Here is a 21,395-nt window from a genome sequence, read left to right on the forward strand (position 1 = left end):
AGGAGTTCCGGTCCCACGTCTCTCGTGTCCACCACGGGTCTCAGCTTTGCTGTGAGCGAAGGTTGGGGTCAGAGATGTCTGGAAGTTTGTGTCCTGTGTCTCAGATTCTTTGGGATCCGGTGGGAGCCTTGAAAATGCAGACCGGCAAAGATACTGTTGGTGCCTGTTTGGACCGGGTGGTCACTCCTTGAACACAAGGGAGATTTCTTCCATCTTCAAGTCGAAATGGAATGTCGAAGGTCCAGAATATATGTTGCAGAGTTTCGTCCAGGGTAATCTAAAGTCCTAGGGACTGGGGTTCTATACTTATAGTACGTTTAGGGTTGGGACTAACTCTGAGGGCCATCCTATGGGTGGACCTGGGGTGGAGGTGGTTACACCCCTTCCCCTTTGTCCAGTTTCACGCCAGAGCTGGGGCTGAGTGCCCCAGCAACCGGTTTGAACTGGGAAATGCATGGAGCACCTTGTGTGCCCCAGGCAGTGTCCTAAAAAAAGTATTTACTGGATGCAGCCCTCCCTGCCCCAATACCCTAAGAGCCTGTCTGGGGAGATGCCAGCACCTCCCTGGGCAGGAAACCTATTGTCCAGGCCTCCCCTGCCAGAGTTTCGTCCAGCAGCAGGAGGGCAGACTCGTGTCTGTGGCATCAGCATCCATTTTGTGATGCTGAGGCTCTGTTTAACTTTAACCGGGTAAACCAGTAACTACATGTCTTCTCCCTCTAGAAGGGTGGAATGCTACCCCCACCACCAGGACTGGCGGGGGGGGGGGGGGTAGTATTCCAAAATGTTTGACACCTTACACTACATGTTTTAATAAAGCCAAACCAAAGTTAGCATTAACCGCAAGGATTATAATGCACTTAAGAGTATATGGTATGGCTATATCATAGAACAGCTATAAGGAGATGGTTCTGAAAGCTGCAGAGGTGCTCAGCTTATGCTAGGGCACCCTCTCACATAAAACCAAGCACTCTACCTCCAGGATTGTCGAGGTCTGTCTTAGGAGTGGCTTATAGGTGTATATGTGTCTATATAGGTATATAAATACAGGTATACTATATCTAAGTAAGGGGTGATTACACCACCTTACCCAGGCTGTAAGAACAGACCTGTGGTGTCAGTTTGGAAGGCAAACCAGGGGTGGCACAATACATGTGGCAGCCCCTGGTAGGCCTAGGGTGCACCAATGCTCTGGGTACCTAGGGTACACTATACAGGGGCTTACAAGGGTGACCCAGTAATCAATATGGTATGTACCTAAAGTCCATGGTATCAATTTAAAGAGAGAACAGCTGGGCTGTGGGCCTGATTAGCAGGTCCACAGCCACACTAAAGTCGAAAAACCAGAGAATCACAGCAAAAAGTGGGGGTAACCATAGGAAGCACACCTTACTCTCCTACACCACAGTGACAGCGGGTCCTGCCAATGTTTAGAGTTGTCAGCAACTGACGGAAAATTCCTAAATTGGGGGGGTGAGGATCCTCGGTATGGTGTGTTTAACATACTCTGCCAAATCAACGACTTACTTCTGACTGCCAAAGTCTAAATCAGCCTTTTAGTCAATGTGCCAACCCCAATCTGAAAACTAGCTGTACTGCAACCAGTACACATTCACATTAGATGTCACATCAATGTTACGTATCAACATTTGAACAGCAGTGAGACAAGAATCCTCTTTATGAGTGTATTTATGACTAGTGTATCCACCGTCAGGTAAGTCAGCACTGTTGTGCTGTTGCATGACTGGTGGGTTCCTCAGTTAGTCTTTCCTATTCTTCAGAGTCCAAGAAAGGCACACATTTCCACTGTGTATAATGTTATAAGGAATATTACTCCCACAGCGTTACAAGAAATCAACTTCCAGAACTCGGCGATGCGGCGAGCGCAAGGTAAGTGGTTTTATTATTTATTTATTTTCTATCCCATTATCTATTGGCTTCCCTCTTAGCCCGCCCCACCCCACCGCCTCACCGCTCTTACCTGTGCCAGCTGCTACTGCTTATATCTCTACCTAGAAAGACTCATTTGGCATAAGGCTGAGTAGTCCTATTGTTTACTTGTGATATTCTCTATGCCACAATGGTAGGTTGAATTCCATCATAACTTGAACAGAGTTACGCCCCACCTTTGTGAATGCGTATCTGAGAGTGAGATGTTCATCACATTTTGGATGTCTATTTGTAGAAATAATGTAATGGTGTTCCCGCCACCGTTGACTTAGCGCCGGGCATTATGCAGCATCATGTGTTAAATACGATATTGACAAGGTGGGATCACTGACGGTCGGATGCTCACCACTGAGCAGTAGATACTTCCCTGGATTTAGCACTCCTCCCAGATGTTAAAGGCTTTCCCTTTACCACCAACCTTAAATCAAGCTACATGTTTCAAGCTCTGGCTGCCACTCCATCCACACAGCCACAGTTCTGATAGTGCAACAAAATGTTTGATCCCACAAACCAAGTGTAAATGTTTGATATATATTTTATTCGGTTCTTTGGCGACATTTTTACATTAAATACTATTAAATATATATTAGAATAAATTAGAAAAAAATCTTTGATACTTTAAAAATATAGATTTTATGTGAAAATGATGTCAGTTGTTCATGATCCGTCAACTAGATTTAGGCAGATGGTGGCAAGGACCATGATAGAGGCACAGTGGAAAGGAATGATTGAATCAAATGTTGGCCCTCTATGACTACAGCGACTCATGTGATCTGTTGTTGAAAGATGGATGCTGGAATGTCTTGTTTCTGGATCAAGATCTTTTGGTAAGGCTGATCAATGGCCTCCTGGTGGAGACAGATAGATTGATTAGGATTATGGCTTCTAATTAAAGGTTGACACCTCTCTTAGTCATTACCTTTATCAGTATATTGTTCACCAACTTGGCCTGTGGTTGGGCAGGTATATTATGCTGGGGATGATAGTGGCCAATTAAGGATTGATTTTGCAGAATCAGGGCTTTTCAGAAATATGTAAAAAGGAGACTGGAGTTATCAGAGAAAGTAGTCAAAATTGGGTATAGGGAATTCTCCAATCCTTTACTAATGCACACAATAAAATTGGCACCTTGCCGCCACTTCCTCAGAAAAGTCCTTGCCCTGTGAATAAACATCTGGAAGAAAAAAAGCTTCTGCCTGCCTACTGGACAAAAAAGACTGGAGGAATCCGGACTCCTGCTGGCATCCAGAGACTTGAACTACCCTGAGGAGTTGTTTTTATAGGGACACAAAATGAAAAAGGGACATTGTGCTTTGAAGTCTGCCCAGAGGAACTGACGGCTGTAGGAAAGACCATAAGTCACTTTCCCAGCATGAGAAAACTTTTTGGGACTCTTTGTTTTAGAAGGAAGTAGGGGAATGGAGGTATATCTCCCACTTAGAGCTGTTATTGAAATCCTCCAGAGAAGGAACCAGAAGATTGCAAACACCAACGTGTACCAACGTGGAAGATCACGGACTCTGCTCCTCACTATTTCCCATTCAAGTGCAAGATCAGCCTTTGGTGGCTGTTTTTGGGACCTAAAGTGACTAAGGGGGTAAACAACCTTTACAACGCAACTTTTACATCGCAGAGCCTTTACAACGCAACCATTACAACGCAAACTATTACAACGCATTGCTCTGGGGGGCGCTCTAGGATAGGGAATAGGTTAATTTACTATCAAATAACATTCCCTAGTGTCCACGGGGACTGGAGTTGGAATAGTAAATTAAATTATTCACTATCCAGCACCCCAAAGCACTATGCGTTGTAATGGACTGCGTTGTAATACTTGCGTTGTAAAGGCATGCGATGTAAAAGCATGCGTTGTTATGTTATGTTATGTTATTAGTTTGTAAGAGCGCAACAGCTGCCCCAGCAAAGAGGCGTCCCGGCGCTAGCGATCAATGAGGGTGGCATGAATGGAGCGGGCCAAACAGGGCACAAGCCTTAGGAGGAGGAGAACAGGATGGTCTTCACGGCTTTACGAAAAGCAAGCAGATTCTCAATACCGCGGATGGTAACCGGAAGGGAATTCCAGAGCCTAGCTCCCAGCACCCGAAAAGAGCGTCCACCCATACGGTGAGCCTGCTCCTAGGGATGATTGCAAGGTGCTGACCAAGGGAGCGTAAATTACGTTGTGGGACATAAGGAGCCAAAAGAGGGCGCAAAATGGCCGGGCTCTGAAGTTTAAGAATTTTAAATGCCAGACAAACAGCCTGATTCATCAATCTCCCGTTTTACGAGCCCCTAATAGCGATTCATAACGAATCGCTATTAAGGACTTGCAAAACGGGATTCATGTAGGAATTGCATAAAGAAATGCGATTCCTACACATTCCTTATTTGCGATTAGCAAATTGCTAATCGCAAATAAAGAATAACTCCCCATTCATTCCTATGGGCCAAAAGGCCCATAGGAATGAATGGGGAGTATTCCTTATTTGCGATTAGCAATTAGCTAATCGCAAATAAGATAGCGATTTAAAGGGTGCCAGGGGTGTCCAAAGGACACCCTGTAGCACCCCTTAAATGCAAATTGAAACAGGTGTTGCGCACACACATGTCCAAAGGACATGTGTGTGTGCAACATGCAACTTAGAAAAATGCTTTTAAAAGCATTTTTGTAAGTTTTCGCTATTTACCACGAGGTTTGACCTCGCGGTAAATAGCGGGCCGAAATTGCGAATTCGCAATTTTTAAATGGATGATGAATTGCATTTAATGAATCTCAAATAGAGATTCCTTAAATGTAATTTCTCGCAAAATAGCGAAATCGCTATTACCGATTTTTGCATTTGGGATGATGAATCCCAAATGCAAAAATAGGGCTCGCAAAGGGCCAGATTCTCAGAATCTGGCCCTTTGCGAGCCGATTTCGGCTTGATGAATCAGGCTGAAAGTGCCTTAAATTTAATACGAGATTCTACTGGAAGCCAGTGCAGTTTTTTAATCGTAGCTCTGGCAGAGCATCTCCGGGGAAGACCAACCAGGGTCCTAGCAGCCGAGTTCTGAACTCTCTGGAAATGGGCTACTTCAGTTTTGTTGGCACCTAACAGTAAGACACTGGCATAGTCTAAGCGTGACAAGATGATAGCTTGAACCACAAGCTGACGCATAGCGGGTTCGAAGAAGCCCAAGATGGGGCGAAGGCTCCTTAGTAGACCTACACAAGTCGCTGCCACTCTCTTGGTATGGGTCTGGAGGCCCAATGAGGAATCCATCCAGAAACCCAAGTTTTTCACTGAAGCCTTAGGAGCAGGCATCATACCTAAAGAGGGAGGCCACCAGCGTTCGTTCCACAAGGTCATATTCTTCCCCAACAGCAGAATCTCCGTTTTGTCGGCATTAAGCTGGAGACAGTTGTTGGTCATCCAGTGAGCAACTGCAGCTATTCCATCCCTAAATCTGTAGCAGCGGCAGATGGACTCTCAGAGAGTGTGACGACCAGCTGAGTATCATCAGCATATGATACCAGCGTCAAGCCCCACTCTCTGGCGATCGCCGCAAGCGGCTGCACATAAAGATTAAAAAGGGACGGACTAAGCGCAGAGCCCTGGGGGACCCCCTGACCAATATGGTGAGACTTGGACAGGAAAAGAGGGTCAGTAACCCGAAAAGGATGTGTCCTGAAGGAATGACCGGAACCATTCCAAGGCACACTCCCTAATACCAAATTCCTCCAGGTGGCAGAGCAGGATCCTGTGCGACACCGTGTCAAAGGCAGCGCTGAGGTCAAGCAGGATCAGCGCTGCACTCTGACCGGCGTCAAGGATCTCTCGGAGGTATTCGGTAGTAGCCAGCAATGCAGATTCTGTGCTGTGGCCCGGTCTGAACCCATTTTGGGATGGGTCCAGGATGTCATTTTGGTGCACAAATTGTTCAAGCACAGAGTTAGCATGGGCTTCAACCCAGGGGAGAAGGGATATTGGCCTAAAGTTCTCCGGTTTGGATGGATCCAGCGTCTGCTTTTTTATAATCGGGGAGACCCAGGCCTGTTTCCAAGCATCAGGAACTGTTGCCGTGGAAAAGGACAGGTTAAGAAGAGATCTGAGGGGTAACAGAAAAAAATTCAGAGAATCAACAAATTGGGCAGGCCGCATAGGATCTGCCGGGCTTCCAGATGTAACTTTTTTGCTGATTATAGCCAATTCATCGGCAGTAATCTCGGGAATACAGGCCAGGACCGCCCCCTCAGAACTAGGGCAAGTATAAGTACAGGACTCAGAAGGGTGCTGCGGAAAGGAGCTATATATTGTATTTACCTTCTCTACAAAGAAAGTGGCCAGATCCTCACACTGCTGTGCCGAGGTGATATTGGAGGATGGAGCTCTACTATTCTGAAGCTCTTGTACAAGTTTGAACAAACATTTGGTGGGGTTGGGGCTGACCTTAATTTCTTCAGCATAGAAAGCGGCACGCACGGAACAAATAGCTTTATGTTAAAGCTTCAGCTTGGCCAAGTACAGGCGTTTATGCTCATCCCTATATTCACGCCTCCATAGGCGTTCAGCTCTCTTGCACTCTTTCCTCCAGGCTCTAAGGGAATCATTATACCAAGGGTGAGATGGTGACCTACGACCTTTAGTCCATTTGGCAGGGACAAGGTCATCGAGTCCCTTCACGATCCAATCCTGGAAAATGGAGTATGCGGCGTTAACATCTGGCTCATCTCCACCGGGAAACATCCCCAATGTTGACTGGAGATCGTCAGATTTGAGTTTATGCCACGGTCTTTTGAGGACCCGGTTCAACCCCATAGTTTTGAAGGGTTCCCTGACCTGCATGGTAGCTTTAATCAGAAAGTGATCCGTCCATCCCATGGATTTAGGGACGTCTACTCTAAGCTCCAAGATATTAGAAAAGAGAGGGTCGAGTATGTGCCCCGCCACATGTGTGGGAGTGTGGACAAAAGATTTCAATTGAAGGGCCGCTAAATCACTTAAAAGATTCCTGATGGTAGCGTCATGATTCTGGTCAAAATGCAGATTTAAGTCTCCTAGGACAGTAAAATTGGATGGTCCTATTACTAGGGAGCTCACTACCTCTAGTAAAGATTGAATAAACTTAGAGGCAGGTCCCGGGGGCCGGTAAATATAAAGTCCAGAGAACGTGAACTGCGGACAGAAAGCTATCTGGAATCTGGCGCATTCGCAGTCACAGATGTCAGCTCTAATAAAGGAGCATGTATATTGCTCCTTGAAAATAACAGCGATCCCGCCACCTCGTGTCTCTCTGTTAATTTGTTTGATCAAATAGCCATCAGGGAGAGTGAGATTGGGCAGGCTAGTATCAGTGTCATGTAACCAGGTCTCACAAACAAAAAGAGCATCAGGTGTTTCCTCAAGCAGTTGTAATGTCATACATCCGACTAAGGGTCATCTATTGTTCCTGTGAGTATTTCTACCACTTTGCCTTAAAACTTGAAACATTCATATATTCAATTTGAGTTTCTCAAATTTTACATGCTTTGCATATAACCTTTTTCTTGCTTTTTCTAAATCGACATTGAATTTTATAATATTTTGTGTTTTTGAACATTGAACATGTTGTATGATGCTGCTATCTGGAAAATGACAGGGTGTATGTGCCGGTGCTACCAGGAGTTGGTCACATATCCTCTTAACACTGTGTTATAATATATCCAGATTGTGTTTGTCAAGTTGGTATGGTGCCTGCTCTCAAAATAAATTACCCCAATTTCTGTAAAATGCTTACAACAATGCTCATAGTTGCTGGATAAACATATAATGATTTAACTAGTGTATAATCTTGATCCTAACTCCAATCTGTTGCCCTGGGCAAAATCCCATTCTTTCCTAAAAAATATTTTTCAACATCTACACTGACCATACTGGGTGGGATTTCATATTAGGTAACTAAATAAACTAAATAAATTCACTAGGAATAAACAGATCACCACCAGGAAACCCCATTGATCTTGTGAAAAAAATCTAGGGGCATTATCTGTGTGCTGTTCACGAATAATGTTGCAATTTGGTCTCACATGTAAGTTGATAAATTGCTTGTGGTCACACTTTCTCATTTGGGTTGTTACTTTACTCCTACTCCGGGGAATATGCAATGTTACAACACAAGCCATACATCACATGCTATTATAGCACGGTTGTTGCAACAACCGCATTGTTACATTGCATACCATTACAACGCAAGTCGTTACAATGACTTGCTGAACGGGGTGCTGGATATTGGAATAGTATCATTTAATATTCCAACTCCAGTATGTGCAACAGTAGGGAAGGTGTTGGATTTTAAATCCAACACCTTCTGCCCCCGACAGCAAGTCATTGTAATGACTTGAGTGGGAATGGTTTGCAATGTAACAACGCTGTCGTTTTAACGACCACGTTGTAATGGCATGCGATGTATCGCATGCAATGTAAAGCATATCTCCCATCTCTGGGCCCCTCAATGGGTGCAAATACCTAGTTCTGGGTCATGGTCTTTTACTGGGGGCTCATCATTGCTCAGGGGGTGACTGTTCATTGGAGAAACATGTAATGCTCTGGATTTTGGTTTCTTGTTGGGGTTGATAACGTTTTGCATGCCACGGCCTCTCTGTAGGGGATGAGGAAGTACTGAGATCCACAGGCTGTGTTGATGGTGTCAAATCCTTTGTCTTGGTCAACATTTCTCAGAGTCTACACCTTGATCTGGGTCATTGCCTTTGGGAGTGCCGTTGCCATGGCCTGTCACTGCGTGTCAATGCCCTGCTCTGCGCCATGGTCTCATCTATGTGGTTCTTACCCTGCCCATGACCATGGCCTCTCATTGCTTGCCACCACTGCCTTTCGTGCTGGGAGGTCTGCTTCTCTTTTTTGGGGTCAATGGATTGCTGGCAGTATTGGCCCCGTATTGTGGGGTGAATGTCATGAGACAGATGGGGTGAGAATACTGGATGTGGTACTGGTTATCACCACCTTGCTGGGGTCGAATAGAATTGCGATGGTTTAGTTGCTTCGTCAGGCACACGTGCTTTGCTTCTGTATTTTTTTCTATCTTCCGCATTTTTTCTGAGCCTCCTGGGTCAATGATCTGCCAGAAACAGAAAAGAAGACATCTGAGATCAATTGTATGGACATTATATGGCTGTATGGGTCAATTAATATTTTTAACTTCATATTCGGAACATTAACCATTAGAATAAACGTCACTCGATGAGGAGCTATAATATGTATATATTGCTAGATTAAAAGGTACACATTCAAGAAATAAGCGTGCCTTAAAGACCTTATTATGCGTTTCTAAGTCATTTGTTGCATGATTCCATACATGCTAAATATGTCAATGACTCGGATCCAGCTTTGGCTATTAAATACCAGATCAGACTTGTAGCTTGGATCTGGCGCTCCCTATTAGTGTTCTGCTATGCCCATCTCTCCAAAAAGCCTGTATATTATTCCCCCGCATGATTGGAGGCCAGAAGAGCCTGTAAACCTCGGCCTACGAAAGTGCAACAATTTCAGGCGCCGGTGGATATCTGAGGTGAATCCATTAGCGGCGTCTTTAGGCTGCTTGAGAAAACAAGCATTGAAAATGCAATAGGTCTCGCAATAACGCGAGTCTGAACTATTAGCATTGTAAATGATTATGCCCTTTATTTTTGCATTCTGGTTTTTGGAACATAAATAAAAGGCTTTGCCATTTACAAGGCCTATAGCTTAAATTTGCGTTAAAACGAGACCTATTGCATTGCAATGGTGGTGGTGCTGCTGAGTTTTCTCTGAATCTGCACCCACAATCTGCACCCGTGTGTGAGTGGCGTTGCGTGTGTGAGTGGCCTTGCATGTGTCAGTGGCGTTGCGTGTGTCAGTGGCGTTGCGTGTGTCAGTGGCGTTGCGTGTGTCAGTGGCGTTGCGCGTGTCAGTGGCGTTGCACGTGTCAGTGGCGTTGCGCGTGTCAGTGGCGTTGCGCGTGTCAGTGGCGTTGCGTGTGTGAGTGGCATTGCGTGTGTGAGTGGCGTTGCGTGTGTGAGTGGCATTGCGTGTGTGAGTGGCGTTGCGTGTGTGAGTTGCGTTGCGTGGCTGAGTGGCGTTGCGTGGCTGAGTGGCGTTGCGTGTGTGAGTGGCGTTGCGTGTGTGAGTGGCGTTGCGTGTGTGAGTGGCGTTGTGTGTGTGAGTGGCGTTGCGTGTGTGAGTGGCGTTGCGTGGGTGAGTTGTGTTGCGTGTGTGAGTGGTGTTGCTTGGGTGAGTGGCGTTGCGTGGATGAGTGGCGTTGCGTGGATGAGTGGGGTTGCGTGGATGAGTATGAGTGGGGTTGCGTGGATGAGTGGCGTTGCGTGTGTGAGTGGTGTTGCTTGGGTGAGTGGCGTTGCGTGGGTGAGTGTGGTGTTGCGTGGATGATAGTGGGCTTGCGTGGGTGTGAGTGGCGTTGTGTGTCTGTAAGTGTTGCTGTGTGGGTGAAAGTGGCACAGAGCCTTTGATGTGACATTTCAGGTGCAGAGCATGAGATTGATGCAAGGAGCAGGCATGGGAAACAAAACCTTCCTGATGTGAGAGACGATAACGGGTGCATATGCATAGGAGGAGAATACAGGTATATGGCATGTGAAGATATCAGGTGGAAAGATTGGGTAGGGAAGATAATAGGTTCAGGGCTTGCAAGGCATGAGTAGAGTAAAGCATGACAAAATGGTGCAAGGCATGAAAAGAAACTAATGCCAGGTGTGGAAATTGAGGAGTAAAAATAACGATACGGCATGAGATGTCCAGCAAGAGAATATAAAATGTGTGCCAAATTCAGGTGGCATGGGTAGGTAATCTAGTTCAAGCAACTGTGATATAAGTGACATCACAGGCTTTGGTGTGCAAGGCTAGCGAAGGTCCGTCACTGATGTAAGGCTTAGGAAGCGAACATAAAACGTCGAAAACAAGGACAGCGAACAAGATAGCTGTCTGACCGTAGCTGATCCGAAAGTTGCCTTGTTTGCTATGATTACAAGTGCAAAGAATGTCCCGAGAAGGTAGGGAGTGCAAGGCATGATACAGGAAATTATGTGTGCCTTAAACCATGGTAATGTAAGCAAACTGATACAAGTTGATCGGCCGGGAAGCGGCCAGGAAACACAAGTACGGCCGGCCACATAATTAGGGGAGGAGAAGCCGCACAGCACACGCTGGGAGAAGCCCTTTGATGTGCTGTGCGGCCGCGATGCGCGCTCTGTGCTGGGGGAGGGGGGAGGGCCATTAGCAACAGGAACAGATGGCCATGAAAGTGTATGGGCCAAATGCGCGTGCCTGTACGTGCACTCGAAGAAAACGCCACGGAAAAAAGCGGTGGTTTGACTATCCGATGGAGCACTTGAATTCTCCCCCATTTCCCATTGCTTCGCAATGGAAAAGGACGAGACCTAAATATATGCAGATACTACACTGCAATGTCATCATCATGTAGTACCGCTAGGTGGAGCTACAGGACAGTAGTGAATATTTATGGGGCTCTCTGAACTCGAGGTTTGACCAAGGTAATGTATTGCTAATTTATAGAGCGACCCAAGCTAGAAAGCATCAGAGCGCTGCACAATACATTGTGACTGTTACTTAATTTCCTAGAACACATTTTGTATTTGTTTTTCTTAAACTACACTGGTAACCGCAAGGGGCATGTCAGGTCCCCATTTACAAATGCTGAACGCGAAATCCACCCGTAATGGTATAGTTGATTCTTGACATACTGTGAGCAAGAACGAATACATTTCCGGTCGGTTGCATTTTTGTGTAGATTGTTTGTCTCTTGTTGCGCATTTTGGTCCCTTTTTTTGTAACGTCTTTGTTTTTTCGTTCTGCCCCAAGAGTCCAGTGTCCAGATGCTGCAACTCGATGCACCCGAACCCTTTCACAACTGGTCTTCTGTAAATACCACCATCAGTAGGAAGAGTACCCAGTCGGGGGTCTGCATCACTGTACAACCCTTCCAGAGGTGATGCTACATCATATAAAGTGGCATCTGCCATACATTACAGTAACATTGCAAGTCACCGAGGAGTTCAGGGACAAGGAAAGTGTTCTGAAGGCGAATGCTTTCACATGTTCACAGAACTACGAGATGACCTGCAATATCCTTTTAACGTACCGCAGAGTGTATTTTGTTCCTTATAATACAAGGTCACAGTATTACCCGTCCCCAAAAAGCTTACATCTTCAGCTCTTTCTCATTCAAATGAACAGATACGGTTGCAAGTATGAGGAGTAAAAACAAAAAGATGGAACATAATAACTACCCCAAATTCCAGCTAGTGAAGGAGGAGGGTCTGCGGAGAGTTAGAGGTTACCACCATAAGATTTTTTTTTTAATAGTGAATTGAATTTTTAAGCTTTGTTTTCACATTAACTTGCTAAAAAACCATGAACTCTTAAAGGGAGCTAGTGAATTTCCAGTATTTTAATAGTGTGCCAAGGAAATATTACAAATCACAGCAGTTGACCCTGTTATTTTCAAATCCATGGGCCCCCCTGTATTTGAAACACTAACTTCAGTATGTCAGGGCCAGAATTTTGCCACGAGTGTTCCCTTAGAGGGGAGAGGATGTTGTGTAATGGCCAGGACTGTCAACTTTGGAACTGGGGAACCAGGTTCGAGTCTTGGAGTTGACTCAACATCCAATTAGTCTGGGCAAATCACTTCATCTCCCTATGCCTAAAAAACCCAAAATGAATTTGTCCATGTGTAATGCAACTTGTGCTCATGTGAAGAGCTCCAATTGCGCTATATAAAACTGCAAACAAATATGGGTATGGCATGGATCTACCCCTAATGTGAAGAATTTTCTTAAGTATGCCAGGGCCAATATTCAGTCAAGGGCATCCCCTTATGCTCAGAATCCTCATTTACAATATGTGGCCCACAAGTGAAAAATTCCATATAGTATTCCAGGGTCAGTATTTTGCAAAAAGAAAAACTGATTAACAGAATGAGGAACAATGTCAGACATTCACCCCCCAGTATAGAGATCTGGGTCTAAATCCAACGCTTCGTTGCTCCCCAATCCATTCCAGTATGAACACAGCCATATGCAAATCAGTCTTGACCCTGCTCCCCATGGGAACAGTCCAGCACGAACCGCCAGGCCAGGTCCTCCATGGACCGGAAACAAGCATCCTGGGACCCGTTTCAGGGTATCACCCTTCATCAGTCAGGCTATCTTGACTCCAGTGGCATGAAGAGCACGGGATTCACGTCTGGGCATACACATCCAACTCAGAGTGAAACATGCAAAGAGAACAATTGATGGACAGAATGCTGAACAATGTTAAACATTCACCCCAGTATAGAGACCTGGGCCTAAATCCATATTTTTTTTTGCTCTCCATGCCATTCCAGTTTGAACCCAGCCATATGCAAATCAGTCTTGACCCTGCTCCCCATGGGAACAGTCCAGCCTGAACTGCTAGGCCAGATCCTCCCTGGACTGGAAACAAGCATCCTGGGGCCCGTTGCGTTATTTCACCCCTCAACAGCCAGGCTATCTTGACTCCAGTGGCATGGAGAGCACGGGATTCATGTCTGGGCATAGCCATCCAACTCAGGGTGAGACATGCAAAGAGAACAATTGATGGACAGAATGCTGAACAATGTCAAACATTCACCCCATTACAGAGACCTGGGCCTAAATCCATAGTTCTTATGCTACCAATGCAATTCCTGTTTAAACCCAGCCATATGCAAATCGGTCTTGACACTGCTCATATACAATGGTTAATCTCCCTTATGCCATGAATTAACTCCACTATGCAATTTTGCCAAGAGTTGCCCCATTTGCCAAAAATGAACTCCAGCATACCAGGGCCATCATTTTGACAGGGGCGGCCACTTTGCCATATACCACACATGCTCTCACTTGTACAAAGAATTACCTCAGGTATGCCTGGGTCAGCATTTTGAAATGGCTTCCTCTACTGGCCAATAATTATCTTCAAAATGCGAGGTCCAGGTCCACACTCACAAGCATAATACACACACCCACAGGCACACTGATACATGCACACACTAACACTCACTCAATTGGACATGCACTCACATTCACTCAAGCACACATACACAAACACTCACACCTAATCTCAGGTTCACATACACTCATCACTCACTCTTACTTCATCTCACATTCACTCACACTCACTATCAGTCACTCTGAATTTTCACTCGCAATCTTACACTCACTCACACTCACATTCTCAGTCAGTTTCACACCCCTTCACGCACTCTCCCATACATTAATGCTTACAGACAACCTCTTACTCATTGACTTACTCAACCACTCTGTTACCAGTTCAATCTCACTTATGCGCTCTTACACTCTTCAGCTCTCTCACTCTCAGTTGCTTCTTCCCACAAACACACTAACTTTCATTCACTGTCACTCTTTCTCCCCCTCACAAGCACGTGCTCACACCCTCTATCATACACACACACACACTCACTCACTCTCACTCTGTTTCATTACAGAATATCGACTACAAAAATACTGTGGTAAACAACATAGTGTTGTCAAAATACCAACAGTCAAAATATCGATTTAACATACTTATAATGCAAAGTACAAACATATCAACTGTCAAAATATCTTGGTCCAAAATATCAGAATTATACTGATGGGTTTATGGATTAAATTCCAATTGATATTATTATAATTTAAAATAAATTATAATTTTTCAAACATTACTTTATTTATAAAATAATATATTCACATTAATGTATAACCTTTAAATAAATGAAGGAAGTGCATGCTTTGGGGGAATATTCTAACTCCAATCTATCAAACATTGGGCAAAGTGCATACATTTGGGAAGGGGTCACATTTTCTTTCCTAACTTCGGTATAAGACACATTGAGGAAAGGGCATACTTGGGGGAGTGGGGCAGATCTACTATTCTAACTCCAGACCAACAAATACTTGGGAAAGAGCATAGATCGGAGGGGTTATATTTAACACATCCAAATAATATAAGTGCATATTTACAATTATTTAAAAATATAAACAAAACTATAAAAACCTTCATATCAAATAAAGAAACTTACAATATTTAACAAATATTAAAATACAGTTGAAAATGCTATAAATATATTGGTGGTCTTACAAAACTATCCAAACTATTAAATATTTAGTTTTAATAAACAATATTCCTAACCTCCCACATTAAGAAACAAAAATCAAAAACCAAAAAAAGCCCAGAGTATAATGAAAAATGAGTTTCAAAACCAAAAATAAATTTACAATGTTGACATTTTACATATTAAAGTTTGTGGTTACTTATAACTTAATTATTTGTTTAAGAAAACATAACCAACCCATTCCCCTATTGTATCTCACAACTGATATTAATAACTTAATAGTTATTTTATAGAAAATGATTGCTTTATCAAATACATCAATAAGTTAAAAAAATATACAGGCTAAATAAAAACTTTTAATAAAAAAAATCAACATAATTTATAGATTAATATAAATTATTACATAATTTATTTAATGACGTCTCACTTAATCCAACATTAATCTCCACATACCCAACAATAAAAGTAAATCAATCAGATTTATAAAGCAGGTAAACAAAAAAAAAACAATGCCAAACATTACAAAGTTAAAAATCTAAGCAATTAGCAATAATTAATGTACTTAAAAAAAACACCACTCACCCAAACCCCAGTACACCCCATGACCTTTAAAAACATTAGATTTGTTAATGCAGTTTTCTATTATAATTAGCAAATATAAAACTATGTTCAAATTAAAATGTTTACATAATTAATACATGTATATGCATTTTATTTAGAATAATACCTCCACAATCCACCAATAAAATCCACAACCAAAAATGTAAATATATTGCATCATTTAAAAAAGAAATTAAACATAAACAAAGAAATAACAATTAAAACATAATAATTGACTTTAATTATATAAAACGAATACATAATTAAAAAAAAAAACGACCTACCTTAACGCCCAATAAACCCAACAACTTAAAAAATATGATTTACTTTCATATTTAAAAAAAAATAATTACAAATACATTTTCATAAAAACTTAAATAATTAAATAAAACCATAATGCAATAAAACAATGTAATAATAAAATATACTAGTCAACAATATGTTATACTACAATATTTTTATGAAACAGTAAAACATGGTATACTTCACTTTGATATTTTTGTTCACTATCTTTTTGTAATCATTATATTTTGATGACAATATGATGACATTTTTGAGTCGATATTTGGTGGAATACCGATGTAGTGAGTCACAACCTAGAACCACGTGACTGCTGTCACAGAATGTATCCAACGCTTCTTAAACCTATTAAGCATTTACTGCTGTAGCTTCTCTTAGCTTTGCCAAGTGAGTCTTAATTTAAACAGAAAAAAACACTCCCCAAGATCATCTCAGCACAATGACCCCTGCAGGCAACTATCAGCGTTCTCTCTGGAGAGTCAAGGCACCTTGGGAACGGGGGGTTGCGGGCTTCTTTCTGCAAGAGCACTCCTTCGAGGTAAACTCCTTGAAGCAGGTCAACTGGGTGCTGTGTGGTGACTAGATGAATGGTAAATTGTTCTTTTCAGTTTTCCCTATTTTTATCCTATTTACTTATATAGTAAATGAAATTGTAAATAAAATTTTTATTCTGCAATGTTATAAATTAAAAAACCTGATGTTGGCTGTCGACCTTTCGACTTTGCAAATGCTTAATCTGTTTGTGAATGGTTTTGTATGACATGTGTCACACAAGCAGCCTGCTAGCAATGTTGGGGGAGTTGCCACTCCCTTGACACTCAAACAAGCTTTGTCTAAAAACCAACTATATTTACACATTTTGTAATGTAAAAGCACACATTTCCCTAATAAATATTTGAATTGAAAGGGATTAGTATGCTGCAGATGTGCACATTGTGCAAGAGCAGAATGCCATTACTCACAGTCAGGTAAGCCAATGACTGAAGTGGGCTGACCTGTACCCAATGATACATGGTAGGGTGGAAGAAAATATGAATAAATAAATCCAGGAGTGGTAAAGAGCGGCATATCACCCGCGAGGGTCTCAAGGCGCTGAATTGTAGGCCCACGGAGATTAAGGGCCTTATTACGAGTTTGGCGGTTCAATGGACTGCTGTATCGGTGGTGGCGGTCCGAGCACGGTGAGCTCGGCATTCCGTCCTCCGTATTACAAGTTCTGCGAATAGGCTTTGCGAAGACCGTCGCTTGACAGCTGAGACCTCCAGCAGACCACCGACCACAGGGTTTGCGGTCGGGTATTGGCAGCCACCATCGGGTGGTACAAGGGGAGCTGCACGGCTATCCGTATTACGAGTTGCCAGTTCCACGAGCAGACAACTGCCTGCTTCAAGGAGGCCGTGACTAAGGTGTATATTCACCCCTTTCTTCTTCTTCCAGGCAGATTCCGATGTGGATCCCTTTCCCCAGGTCCCACATTAGCAGCAGGATCTTCATGACGAGGATTACGGTCCGGTTTGTGGCGATCTACAGGTGAGTCCTTTTCGAAGCATATACTCATTGCCAAGACTTGCCACATGTGGGCTGAACCCTGGTAATGGGTATATGGTATTCTTCCACATATATCATGCATTTGTGTGAATCTAACAAATATGCAGTTGAAATGCACACACAGGCATTGATATATTTGTGAACAGTACTTAACGCTGCTGCACTGCCTTCACACCGCCAGCTCCGTGGTCAACTCGTAATACGGCGGTCTTTGGACAACCAGCGCTGTGGGTTGCTGGTGGGGGCAGCCAGGGTCCTACAGTTGTCATACAAAGGCCCTAAGTGATTTGCCCAGAATCACAGGATGTTCATGCCAACGCAGATACTTGAACCTGGTTACCACCAGCGCTGAAAGTCAGAAGCTCAGGCTGTTATGCCACATCCTCCCTCTAATGACATTACAATACACTAAAGGATAAAGAGGGCTGACTGAAAACCCCTGTAAGTATGTATTGTGTATATATTTTTAATAAAAACAAAAGGACCTAGCTCATGCCAGGTCTAAAAATATAAGACAGCAGTATTCCATCATTGCTTAATTGAACAAACATTGAAAAACCCAATAAGTTGGGCTTTACCTGCCAGCCTTTGGGCTTTGTTGATCTTTGTTTTGGTTTATTGGGTTTGGTCTGAAAGAGCAGAATGAGGTCACTAATCTGTGAAGCTAGCCAGTGGCTTAAGTGGCCTGAGTCACCTACGCTGTGCCTCACTCTCACTCACACATTCCCCGTATCTGCAAAAGAAGAGCAGGCAGTCTCTCTTTCTCCTACATTGCACCCCAAATGACCTCCCTCAACAAATCAGAGCCTCCCCCACATTTTTGAATTCCACAAGATGCTGAAGACCCGCAGATCACACATCTTCGCACCCGTTAAAGTGCCTGGGTACCATCACAAGTTGCACTAGACATATCGGCATTACATAACATAACAGTCATTGGCCCATTTTGATTGTTGTAGTGGTCGAAAGAAAAATGTGAATGGCAGAACAACAGACCAATGGATGAATAGGGCTCACTGAGAGCCCCATAATTCACCATATTATATGTAATTATAGTATCTTCATAAGGTCTTGGCTGATGCCGGCCCTTAATAGTGTTTCCTGATGCTGACTTCAATTATCAGAGGAAGAGCTGAGGGAGACGCTAAAAACTGGGACGGGGTAGTGAGAGGAAGCAAATATCCAAGTTTTAAGTTTCTTGCAAAACATAAAGTGATTGTACAGAGATCTAAGTGAAGGAGGAAATAATTTCACATTATTATAGTTAAGCAAGGAAAGGCTTGCCTGCCTAGACTGGAGCGGCAACACAAGGAAATTAAGAATAAATTGTCTGTGGATGAGCGAAAAGTTGTTTCAGGTCAACATTTTGCACCCTCAATGTGTCTGTACAGGAGATCCGAAGATAGGCTGAGGTCAAGGGAATTGCAGTAGGGCAAGCAGGAAGATAACAAAGCCTGGGTCATGGTTTTATAAAAGGAAATACAGAGAAGAGTATGCTTTTCTTCAAGATGTCAATAAGGAAAATGCAAGTAGAGGTGAACTTGTTGATTTTATTTTCTTCTGATAGACAAGGTTAAAAATGTATCGCTAAATTGTGGACTTTGGTGACAGGTTGAGGTAATGCATGGAATTATGGTCTGTCGTTGACTCAATAACCTGAGACTAGGCGAACCTCCAAAAAGCAGCACCTTCATTTTATCATAATTCAGAATAAATTAATTGGAACATTGGTTTGTGATTGGGTAACTGACAAATTTACTTCATGTCATCCACATATGCAAAGAAAGCAAAACCACATGACCTAAGCAAGACGGCAAAATAAATATTAAAAAGGAAAAAAGGTATGAGCCATGCCATTAAAAAGTCCAGCAGCGTGAGGGTGGTAGTCCCCTCCTCAGCAGGGTAGTACTCCCACCCTCACCTGACAGAGACCAGGACAGATCCGGTGCCAGGGGACGCTCCTAAGTCAGGCGGGGATTCATCTAGTGAATGTATAACTAGGAGGATTTGGTAGAGAGCACACTGTGTGGGGCTAAGAGACCAGGCATGAGAGAGATGGGGTGATCATAAGAGAATACAAAGAACTCTTCAGTGTTCTTTCTTTCTCAAGACCAGAAACCAATCCATGTTTTCCCAGTAGGAAAACAATGACCAGGCAGAGTGGTTGAGGCGTTAGTCACCACCTCCTTTGCATGTTCTAGGACAGGGGTGGCTAGGGGAACCAGGGCTGATTGATGTGGTGTTTTTATGGATAGGTGTTCCCTCAGCTGGAAGAAAAGCTGAATAGCTAGAAGTGGGCTCTGAAGACTGGATGGAAGGGCAGCTGGTTGTGCGAGGAAGTAAGCTTTAATGCAGCCACGCCTGGCAGTGGGAGTACCTGCAGGGCGGTGACGTGGGGAGGGGAAGGGGCAGGGTGGGGGGTAGTAATGTATGGATTACGGAGTTTTACAGGTAAGTAAACATTTAAATAAATAAAACGAATTTCGTTGCGCGCACTGTATCACCAAATGCTATGCAGTGCACGCAACAAAATTAGTTTTATTTATTTATATGTTTACTTACCTGTAAAACTTCGTAATCAATACATTACTACCCCCCTGCCCTTCCCCCTTCCCACATCACCGCCCTGCAGGTACTCCCACTGCCGGCCGCAGCTGCTTTAATGTTTAGTTCAGAGTGTCTCTGAGGATGAAACAAGGGTCTTTTGAGGGTCTGTAGAAGGTTTCTGATGGCACCCTGATGGCCTCTAAGAGCTGCTTTGGGGAGTTTTAGGACCAAATGTAGGGTGGACAGAAGAAAGATTAAATGTCTCTTCAGGGCAGGGTTTCTGAGAGCTGAATGCGAGCATTTAAAGGTAGTGAGAATCTAAGAGTTTCTAAGAGTATACTGATGGAGCTTAAGGCCCTATTGGAGGTGTTTGTGAGGAAATCACAAAGATTATCTGACAGCAGGCTGAAAGTTAACTGGTCTTGTCTGAGAGCCAAATAATGGTATCTAAAGGGCAACTAAGGGTTTCTGAGGGTATCTTAAGGGGAACTGAAGGGGTGATTTACTAACATTTTGCATTGGCTTTGCATCATAAAAGTGAAGCAAACCTGCACAAAATGTTTTTTTCATTATTTACTTTACAGGGCAAAACTTGTTTTGCACTGGAAAATAATAAAAAGTAATGTAAAGAAACACAACCTGCTTCTTTGCTTACTTAGCGCCAAGGGGGAATTACATTGTCTTTCCCATGCAACTGCTCTCACTTTTTGATGCAAAACCCGGTCTACCGAAAATAGAAAAGGCATGAGTGATTATTTTTTGTGTAAAAAAAAAAAAGAGCCTTTTGTAACCAGGCGTTAAAAGGAGAAATGTTGTAATTTCTCCTTTCTTTTCCGACTTTGCCTGTGTGCTGCAATATACAGCGTACAGACAAAGTAGGAAACATTTTCAATGTTGTCTAGGCATAGTATTTTGTACTGGAAGGGAACCGTTCCAGTGCAAAACCTATGCCAGACTCTTGCACACACCCTTGCACTATGGCGCAAAGGTGTGTGTGTGGCGCACAGCAGCAAAATTCTGTACCGGCGCTAGGGAGAGAGGAAGAGAGAGCTAAATCTCTGTAGATATGGCACTCTCCTACTCCCTCCCTGTCATGCAAAGCAGTGCAGCATTTCTGGCTGCCGAACTCTGTTGGGTGACACTTTAGTAAATCGGGCCTTAGTGCAGCTGCGACTCCTCCGCTATGGAGGAGGAGCATCGCCTCCCAGCCAGCACTTAAAAAAATGAGAAAAATAAAATGATAATAAAACAGGTTTAAAACCTATTTTATTTAGCTTGTGCCAAGGCTTGGGGTGGGGCCAAGGTGGTGACAGGCTAAAGGGGGAGTTCTTTGCACCGCC

At 43.5% G+C, this 21,395-nt stretch overlaps 1 protein-coding gene across 1 annotated transcript in view; it reads right to left on the minus strand.

The window, feature by feature from the left end:
* Positions 1–2,446: 2,446 nt before the first annotated feature.
* Positions 2,447–21,395, minus strand: part of IL12B (interleukin 12B) — an 80,301-nt gene continuing 61,352 nt past the window's right edge. Inside the window, exons 8-9 of the mRNA XM_078653738.1 lie at positions 7,360–9,048; positions 2,447–3,535 (exon numbers count right to left, since the gene is read on the minus strand). The gene's annotated coding sequence lies outside the window, so the exon portion shown is untranslated. The remainder of the gene's footprint in view (positions 3,536–7,359; positions 9,049–21,395) is intronic.

The sequence above is a fragment of the Lissotriton helveticus genome, chromosome 7 (genome assembly GCF_964261635.1).
Source record: "Lissotriton helveticus chromosome 7, aLisHel1.1, whole genome shotgun sequence".
In the NCBI taxonomy this organism is placed as follows: domain Eukaryota; kingdom Metazoa; phylum Chordata; class Amphibia; order Caudata; family Salamandridae; genus Lissotriton; species Lissotriton helveticus.